A 7,978-nucleotide genomic window follows, 5' to 3' on the forward strand; every position below is an offset into this window, starting at 1 on the left:
CTCTGTGCGCTTGCGCGAGTGGCGGTGTGCGCGCGCAGTCCTGTCATTTGCCCCCCCCTCCCCCCAGGGCAAGAGAAAAGGTCCCCAAGGTTCGTTTGTAGAATTCAGGATTTTTTAACCTGCTCTACATCCAGGCGGCTGTTGTTTTCACTGATTTATCCAATCTTTGGAAATTATAATCTGCCTTTCTTGCAACAGCGTCCCTTATGAAAAGATTGCCCTGTGGCTTTCTTGCTGGTCCTTCCTTTCTGCACGTTTTTTTTTTTCACTGAGTTAAAGCAAGACTGGAGAACCTCGTTGCGCCAGATGCCGCTGAACTACAACTCCCAGCAACCTCAGCTAGCAGGTTCAATAGTGAAGAATTTTGGGAGATATAGTTCAGCGACATTTGACAATCTCACAGGTTAGTGATTACTCCTGTTTGTAATTTATATTACGCTGCCTGCTTGCTAGCTATCCTTAACTGAACCATAATATATTGAAGTAATAGGCACAAGAATTGCCATGCTAATTGATAATGTACCCTGAAATCTGTTAACTCTTAGCAACCACAGAAATAGATTTTCTTCATAGAAGATCTGTCCCTAACCTGGTCCTTCCCATTCTTCCCATGATGCATCCAGTTGCAACTGTCATTGAGTCCATCCACCTTGCTAGTGGTCTTTCTCTTCTTCTCTTTCTTTGCACCTTTCCCAGCATTAAACCCTTCTCCAGACAGCTGGTTTTATCATTTTCATTACTATTGTTGTAAACTAGCAATTATGATTTAATGTGTTGCAGGAACTGCACCAATTATTTAGCTCAGTAAAACATGATTCAACTATCCAGAATTTAGCATGCTGAGTAAGCACAGCTTTTCACTCATCGTTTAGGGTAAAATAAACTCTATAAGTAATTTTTGTCTGTACAGGGAGGCCTCGACTTACAACCATGATTGAACCCAACATTTCTGTTGTTAAGTGAGACATTTGTTGAATTTTGCCCCCATTTTATGACTTTTCCTGCCACAGTTGTTAGGTGAATTGCTGCAGTTGATGAGTTAGTAATCCAGTTGTTAAGTGAATCTGGCCATTGACTTTGCTTGTCAGAAGGTCACAAAAGGTGATCACATGACCTTGGGTCAGAGAAATGGTCATAAATATGAACCAGTTACCAATTAGCTGAATTTTGATCACATGATCATGAGGATCCTGCAAAACTGTAACTGTGAAAAAGGGCCATAAATCACATTTTTCAGTGCTATTGTAACTTTGAACTGTCACTAAATGAGCTGTTGTAAGTCAAAGACTACCTTTATTTATATGAAAGCTATCAAACTTTCCCTTACTTATTCTTATTCAGTACTAGAAAAATGATGCTGATAAATAAGGAAGCCTTTTAACCATTCAGTCAGCAGGCGGCAGCATCAGTCCAATTTTGGCTATGTCCAGAAAAAAAAATCCAAGCCAGTGGATTAGATTGGTTTGACAGTAAAGGTTGGTGAACAATGCAACCCCAAGCCATATTCATATTCTTGTCAAGCAAACTACATGGACTTGTCCAGTGCTTTTTTTGTAAAAAAAAAAAAAAAAAAAAAGGTGCCGAATGTCATACAACCCGCCTTGCCTACCCTACAAGGTTCCATCCCAAAAAAGTGCCAGAACTCCGTTCTGGGCATTCTATGAGAAAAAAAGCCCTGGACTTGTCCATGAAATCAAGAATTGACCTTGACCTGAATGAGACTTGTTATTACTTTAATGAGTTGTAAAAATCATGTTTTTCTCTAAAAGCCCCTGGTAATCAACTTATACAAGAAAAGGATAGCTGAATTATAGCTTTGTGATTTCATTAACAGGAAAAGATTTAATTAAATGAATTGTTTTAAACAATTATTTTATTTAATAATTTATAATGTATTTGGCAAAGGGGGACTCCTTTCCAAGCTGCTAATATTTTTGGCACGGAATAAGAACAATGTGTTATGTAGCGCAGAATGATGGTACACTAGTATAAATAATTTCCAAACACTAGATAAGCAAATGGCTTGCCTATCAAAGTATTTATAGCAGAACTACTAGATGAGGGGCCTGAGACAGACAACCAGAAATAAGTTTGCATTCAGATCAGGTATGTAACAAGTCAAATGATGATAAAAGGATACAAATTACAGATAATGTCAACTCAGGTTATTTTCCTTGTTACGTTTATTGGTCCCTCTTTTATAGAATGAATTAGGGATCATCTGAAAAGATGAACAGAAAATGTGAACAGAAAATCATCCCTACAATTTTCCATATGTGTTTTGCAAAGAACACATATGGAATAAGAAATGGCACAGAATCTTACAAAGGATGCAGGATGAACTGCCACTAGTATTAATGAAATGGCAGAATCATTATCTTTTGTCTGTGAGTTTGTGTTTTTTAATATGACTGTATTTGACATATTTGTTTTCATTTTTTTTCACTGTTACTTCTTGTGGGATGGGAGCCATATAATTTTGATAAATCAATACATAATTGAAATACTCATCTTAATCAGTGGGAAAAATATACTGTATGTGGTAAACTGCAAAGATTCCCAAACATTTCCTTCATATTGACTTTTATATCATAATCAAATAGGACAGGAACCAAGGGTCCACATATGATGTCACCCTAAACAGCATACTGTACACCTATAGCCCCTTAAACAGCTTACTGTATAGCCAAAATTTCACAAAACATTTATGAAACTAAAGCTTATGATAATAATAATGATGATAAAGTTGGAAGGGACCTTGGAGGTCATCTAGTCCAACCCCCTGCTCAGGCAGGAAACTCTACTGTGTTGAAATGGAGACTAGGAGCCTTGGATCTGTTACCTCCTGAGTCTATGGCAAAGCCTGAGTATAGCCTTGAGAACATCATGCTGGTGTTGGGGTTATTAAAAATCTCAAGATGCTAATGACCTTCAGGGCAATAATTCTTGATAAGAAAAGTCCACCTGAATTAGATCACACGCCACCTTCCATCAAGTTTTCTGTTTCCCCAGGCAACAAGGTGCCTTCTCAGCAGTCTGTGGCCAGGGTATGACATCTTCCCATCTGTATTTCCCCACAAAAATCGTGTTCTTTCTCGGAGGTTATTAATACTCACAAGCCAATTTTTGAGAGAGGTCTAGAATCTATGGGGCTGAAATTTTCTGAGCCACTTTTGGGTTAAGAGGGCTTTAAGAGGTGAGATCTTATGCCTTGCAGCTATGGGCCCTCAGACATTGCCTACATCAGTGGTTCTCAACCTTTTTAATGCCGCAACCCCCAACCGTTTGTAAGTCGAGGACTACTCAACCGGTCGTAAGTCGAGGACTACTCAACTGGTGCAGCACCGTTTGCAGAATGGGACTTTTGGTGGGCTCAGCGGGCAGAGGCAGCCTGGACAATTCCTATTGGCTTTTGAAAGCCAATAGAATTAGACTCTATTCAAGAGAGTCTATTCTATTGGCTTTCAAAAGCCAATAGAATAAAAGGGAGTAGCACAGCTAAGGAACAGGGGGAAAAAATGGCGGACTGCGTTGTTTGGCGACCCCCGTGAAATGGTCGTTCGACCCCAAATGGGGTCCCGACCCACAGGTTGAGAACCATTGCCCTATACCATTTCGGACAAATGGCTGTCCAGTTTCTTCTTTAAAACTTCCAGTGTTGGAGCATTCACCACTTCTGGAGGCAGGTTGTTCCATTGGTTAATTGTTCTAACTGACAGGAAGTTTCTCCTTAGTTCTAGGTTGCTTCTCTCTTTGGTTAGTTTCCACCCGTTGTTTCTTGTCCTGCCTTCAGGCGCCTTGGAAAATAGCTTGACTCCCTCCTCTCTGTGGCAGCCCCTGAGATATTGGAACACTGCTATCATGTTCCCCTCGTCCTTTAAACTAGACATACCCAATTCCAGCAGCCGTTCCCCAGATGTTTTAGCCTCCAGTCCCCTAATCATCTTTGTTGCTCTTTCCTGTACTCTTTCTAGAGCAGTGGTTCTCAACCTGTGGGTTGCGACCCCATTTGGGGTCCAACAACCATTTCACGGGCATCGCCAAACAACGCAGTCCGCCATTTTTTCCCCCTTTTCCTTAGCTGTGCTACTCCCTTTTATTCTATTGGCTTTTGAAAGCCAATAGAATAGACTCTCTTGAATAGAGTCTAATTCTATTGGCTTTCAAAAGCCAATAGGAATTGTCCAGGCTGTCTCTGCCCTGCTGAGTCCGCCAAAAATCCCATTCTGCAAATGGTGCTGCAAGTTGTCTGCAGCAAAAGCAAGCTGTCTGGAAGTTTCCACCCTCACTGCTGAGCAACTACTAAAATTGTAAGTAAAAGAGAGCCAGGGGTGGGAGGTGGGAGGCCAGTGGGCGCAGGGAGGGTTGCTGGCACACGTGGGGCCCGACGGGTGCCTTACCTCCCTTGGGCTGGGCCAGCTGGTGGCCAGCCGGTGGTCGGCCTGCTCCGTCTCTGCCGCTTGCCAGCTACGCCTCGGCTGGCGCAGGGGGCAGCACCATGCATGCGTGGCGCTCCCAGGCTCGACTTACGACCGGTTGGATAGTCCTCGACTTACGACCAGTTGGATAGTCCTCAACTTACGACCAATTGAGTAGTCCTCGACTTAAGACCAATTGGGGGTCATGCATTAAAAAGGTTGAGAACCATTGTTCTAGAGTCTCAGCATCTTTTTTACATCGTGGTGACCAAAACTGGATGGAGTATTCCAAGTGTGGCCTTACCAAGGCATTGTAAAATGGTATTAACACTTCACATGATCTTGATTCTATCCCTCTGTTAATGCAGCCCAGAACTGTGTTGGCCTTTTTGGCAGCTGCAGCACACTGCTGGCTCATATTTAAGTGATTGTCACTAGGACTCCGAGACAAAGCAAAATCTTGGAAGATTATATATTATGAATGTGAAAACTATGAGAGACTTCTTAATCCCCTGCTTATAGTATATATGTACTCTGTATGTGTGTCTCTATGTGATTTTTTTTCTTTCAAAAACAAGATAGGGAAAACATGCAGAATGCAGCTTCTGGATTTCCAACACTTTAATAACACAATAAGAGCCCTTTGAGTCAGGTGACCAGAAAGGGGACAAGAAGAAGCTAGGTATGGAGAAGTTGGCTACATTCTGACCAAGTTTGTCTCTTGCTGAGATGAATCAAGGGAATTTTCTGCTTTTTTCTCTTCCCATCTGGGGCTTCTGGCCCATTTCTGAATTTCTCCCATAGTATTTGCCCAACCAATTTGATCTTGTAGGGCTGGCAAACTCAGGGTTCCATCGATTAAACAATGCCACCTATTGGGATCCCAAAAATGCATCTTCTCTGTAACAGCACTTGCCTTCTGGAATTAAGTCCCCCCCCAAAATTCAGATAGCTTTCACCATGTTGGAATTTTAAAGGTCTTTGCACAGGCCTAGAGAGAGTATGAATGATGCCCCCTTCTTTCTTTCATTCCTCTCTATTCCTCTCTTGTTCTTTTATTTTGTTTCAATATTTGTGTGTTTTTTTCTATTGCTCTTTGTAAATGTTTTAATGAGTCATCAGGAGCCAGGTACCATAAAAATGTAATGTATCCATTCATTCATATTTTTAAAACTATCCATTTCACAAAATGTGACTGGGTGGTCCACAATATTTTTTTTTAAAAAAACCCAACAATTAAAAATTAATACAATATTTTTTTTAAAAAGGCCAGGAGAGCAACAGATACTAACAAGAAGAGCACCACCTCAACTACAACTACTCACCATTCCCTTGGGGGCCTCCAAGTCTGAGACATAGTCAAGTCTTGAGGGATTTGCAAAAAGTTAACAGGGATGGAGCCACCTTGACCTTGAGATTGGGGGGGGGGAGATGGTGTTCCATTAGCTGTGTGCCATGGCGGAAAATGCCCATCTCTAGGGCATTTTACCAGACAGAGCCTACAACATATCTCTTCTTCCAGATCAGATGGGATGGGTAAATGTAATGGGGAAGAAGTGTTCCCTCAAATAACCACCAGCGTGCCATAAAGGATTTTAAATTGAATTGGACCTGGAAGCAAGCTGCCATCAAATGCTGTTTGTGGAGTAGAGACTGTAATGTGTGCCATTCTAGAGATATACAAAACTGTCTATGCCACTGCATTCTTTTCAAGGGCAGTCTCCATAGAGAGATACTTTTCAAGGGCAGTCTCCATAGAGAGCACATTACAATACTCCATCTGGGAAATGACCAAGCATGAGTGACTGTGAGCAGAGCTTCCCAATCTGGAAATGGCCCCAACTGGTACACAATTCGAAGCTATGTGAAGGCTCTCCTAGCCACTATACATTATTATTATCAATTTTTTTCCTCAGCTTCTCCTCCCAAATTTTGGAGCCATTCTGTTTTTGGAGAGTTATTGCACTATCAGTATCCAAGCCATTTTACAGAATATCTTTCTGATATTCCATTGGGTTGGGGGGGGGGGGAACTGACTTTCAACACAGAAAATCAATATTCAAATTCTTGCAGATTGAAAATTGGACCAAAAGCAAAATAAATGCAGTGGCAATTGAAACTTGCAAGTGAACAGTAATTGCAGATTTTAAAAAAACATACAATACTTCTGCGTCCGAAAGGTTTTAAAGTGTATGCTGTATGCTCACTTCAGAAACGCTATACATATGGTCCTGAATTGTTTGTTGTGTTTCCATTAAATGACAAATGGGATTTGAACAATGCCACTACTATATTTTTCATATACACAAATGCCTTCAGCATAAATGAAGTCTTAGCCATGTTCACAACACTTGACAAAAACTGCTTGGTGGAACGCCTTTCTGCTAATGTCCCCAAATAGGTTCTCAGAAGTAAGAAAGCTCAGAGCACCAAGGACTTCACAGTTCAGCCCTGAGCTACATATATTCTCTAGTGACAGATTTTATCTTCCTGGGCTCCAAGAACACCACAGATGGGGACTGCAGCCAAGAAATTAAAAGACACTTGCTCCTGGGGAGGAAAGCTATGGCAAATCTAGACAGCATACAAAAAGCAGAGATATCACCCTGCCAACAAAAATATGCATAATCAAGGCCATTGTTTTCCCAGTTGCAATGTATGGCTGTGAAAGTTGGACCATAAGAAAGGCTGAGCACCAAAGAACTGAGGCCTTTGAACTATGGTGCTGGAGAAGACTCCTGTGAGTCCCTTGGACTGCAAGGCGATCAAACCGGTTAGTCCTAGAGGAGATCAGCCCTGACTGCTCTTTAGAAAGCCAGATCCTGAAGTTGAAACTCAAGTACTTTGGCCACTTAATGAGAAGGAAGGACTCACTGGAGAAGAGCCTAATGCTGGGAAAGATTGAGGGCAATAGAAGAATGGGATGACAGAGAATGAGGTAGCTGGATAGAGTCACTGAAGCAGTAGGCGTGAGCTTAAATGGACTCCAGAAGATGGTAGAGGACAGGAAGGCCTGGAGGATCGTTGTCCACGGGGTCGCGATGGGTCGGACACAACTTCGCAACTAACAACAATAACATATATTTTCTTCTATTGAAAGCCATTGTATTTTGGCAACATATAGAATGTGTGATGGCCCAAAATAACTGTCATGAAGAAAAGTTAGAAGAACCCAGGAGAGTTCGGTGGGGCACATGAAAATCATGAATATATGCAATTGTCCGCTCTAGAATTAATTCAAACTAGAAGATTAGGGCTGAATCCTCTTCCTCTATCCAGGAATGAGTGTGCCTGAAAGAATTATCTTTTAATAGAAAGTTCTGTTTTCCATTTCCAGCGCCCAATTCTTTTGTGACTACCCCTCAGCCTAATAGACACAGGAATCATATAGTTGGTCTATTTCCAGGGATTCCTAAAAGTGCATTGCTTGGAAGGAAAAGACTTACTCAACTAACATCTTCCATTGTTTGTTATTCTGGACGCAAGAGATCAGCCCATAAATTTTCTGTATTCAAATATTTTATTTTGTTTTAGCATTCTTTGCAGTGCTGGATTTATGC

At 41.5% G+C, this 7,978-nt stretch overlaps 1 long non-coding RNA gene across 1 annotated transcript in view; it reads left to right on the top strand.

The window, feature by feature from the left end:
* The first annotated feature begins 80 nt into the window (after positions 1 to 80).
* Positions 81 to 7,978, top strand: part of LOC120306074 — a 43,151-nt gene continuing 35,253 nt past the window's right edge. Inside the window, exon 1 of the long non-coding RNA XR_005556171.1 lies at positions 81 to 403. This is a non-coding gene — a long non-coding RNA (uncharacterized LOC120306074). The remainder of the gene's footprint in view (positions 404 to 7,978) is intronic.

Source organism: Crotalus tigris, unplaced genomic scaffold (genome assembly GCF_016545835.1).
Source record: "Crotalus tigris isolate CLP2741 ecotype Arizona unplaced genomic scaffold, ASM1654583v1 scf7180000017716.2861928, whole genome shotgun sequence".
NCBI lineage: Eukaryota > Metazoa > Chordata > Lepidosauria > Squamata > Viperidae > Crotalus > Crotalus tigris.